This window comes from Habropoda laboriosa, unplaced genomic scaffold (genome assembly GCF_001263275.1).
Source record: "Habropoda laboriosa isolate 0110345459 unplaced genomic scaffold, ASM126327v1 scaffold334, whole genome shotgun sequence".
NCBI lineage: Eukaryota > Metazoa > Arthropoda > Insecta > Hymenoptera > Apidae > Habropoda > Habropoda laboriosa.
Genome location: NW_017100493.1, coordinates 16506 through 18959, shown reverse-complemented (window position 1 = coordinate 18959; position 2454 = coordinate 16506).

The window sequence follows — 2454 nt, the reverse complement described above, 5'->3', positions numbered from 1 at the left end:
ACATTTATCCAAATCGCGATACTTTGTCTATTTACCACTTGCACAAAGAATCAAACTATTCACTTCATAAAGAAAAACTTCATTTCGTTTTCTAACAGTGGCACGTCTGTCTCTTTTTTTTTTTTGACAAACCCCGTACTCCATTGTTTGTACAAAAACAAATATATTTTATTTGAATCATTTACACCAATTTAAGAAAATCAAATACCGAATTCGTCGTTTTATTACACTTGCAACTTACTCTCACCGCTTAAAAGTTATTTATTGCACATATAAATACTTATTTCAGTGCCTAATATGTTCATTTTAACACATTATCAACAGAATGAATGGCAGTTGAACAGATGTCTAAGATTGCTGAAAAGATTTTTAAAATAATAGGCAAAGAAACCTATGTTAAAATTAATAACACACAGTTGAACGATGGTTCGTTATATCTGACAATATTTGGTAACGAAATTTCTTAGAATAAAATATAAGCATGACATAACATACGTTGCGAATGGTAGAAACGGTAAATCTTCCCAGTCTGTTAAGTAACTTCTAAATTATACATCGTATGAAAAATTCTTACATAAAAATTGAATTACATAAAATTGAATGGTTACAAGACGGGCGCTAGATTGTATAAATAACTTTTTCATAAATGACGTAATTGGGTGGATTTAAAGATCAAATTATTTGTTTTTTTTTCATAAAACGTCACAGTTTTCACAATTAAGTTTTAAAGAATATCGAATTCTAAGTAAAATTATGTTAAACTATTACCGGCCCTAAGCACAATAGGTAACGCGATATTTTTCTTGGTTTCTTAAAAATTTGATTTACATAAAATTATCAAAAATTCCAGTAAAACAGCGGTAATATTTATATGATAATTATGTATGATATGTGATAATATGGTATTCCCCCTTTTCTTTATCCTTTTTATACCTTTCCATATAAATCTATATTAACCCTTCGTAGGCAATCTGGATCGTTGAGGACCCAAGCGAAATTTCATTCTTGTATTTCTTCGAAACGAATTTTTGTTTTCGACTTTGATAAGTATATCAGAATTTTTTCAGATTTTTTAGACTTGGACATAAACGGCCCAGTTTGTCTGCGGAATGTAAAAAAATATGTTTGCTTACAGAGGGTTAAAATAGACGATGATATATTTTTCTGCGAGGAAAATTAGCAACGAAATTTTGTAAACCTGTGAGTTAAAGTGAACATCGTTTGTTTAAATCGTCATGTGAGACAACTGGATAGTTGCACGCGCGATACCGTTTTTTTTTTTTAGAAAGTTATCACAGAACATGCAACAAATCGTAATATGAATCAAATTAAAGTTACATGTGCACTATCGCTCGAAAGTTTGGAACGTGTTATGATTTCAGAACAAACAAAGTTTCCCGTAAGTAAATAAGTGTTTTATTGAAAATATTATTCTGCCATAGCAATGAAACTGTACGTAATTACAATAGAAGGTGAAAATTATAATTATTTTGCACTTATAATTTAGAAAAACGGTATAAATTTAAAGAAGCGTTTTTTTCGCAGAAGAATCCTCTTGTGTTTTATACGACCGCTTCACATAATTTCGCCCAAGCTATCAAGATCTATTTTAGATGTTCGGCACTCTTTTTATATTCCTGTCCAATTCATCCCACAGAAACTCAGTCGGATTAAAATTTCAACCTTACATCGTACTTGTGTAATATTATTTTAACGTATAAGTATAACATTTCTACTACAAGTACTGCATAAACTCAGTCGGATTAAAATTTCAACCTTACATCGTACTTGTGTAATATTATTTTAACGTATAACATTTCTACTACAAGTACTGCATATATACACTACCGGCCAAGAGTTTGGAATCACCGAGCATTGCAATTTGCACAAAAATTTCCAGAAAAAAGTCAACGACTTTGAGAATTTTTAAGAACTTTGGGATAAATTGATAAAGGTAGAATTGAGATAAACTTCAAATCTATAAAAAATTAGCAGCAGATTTAATATTGATGAAAAGTGGGAGGTGATTCCAGACTTTTGGCCGGTAGTGTATGTATGAAAAAAATTTTGTCCGAATAACAAATAGCGCTGTAAACTTTTGGTACTTAACGAAGTTCAGAGTGATAAAGCTATTTCCCTTGATAGTATATTCTTACTTACCTGAATGAAAGAACGTCAAGAAGGAAATAAAATATTTTAAGTTCATTTCAAATGTATGCACAAATAATAGAATCGGTGTTTTCGCCCAGTGATACTACGTGGACGATAATCTGCACACAACTGACCTTCCTCACAAAATTTCACAGTAACAACCAACATATTCAACCACAGAGTTTGCACCGGCCACTACTGAATTAATAGACTATGCTTTTACTATCCGTATGTTGGTGCAGATATAGACACCGGGCACGCATGTAGATATTTCAATGGCTTTATTACATGTAGAACAAAGGA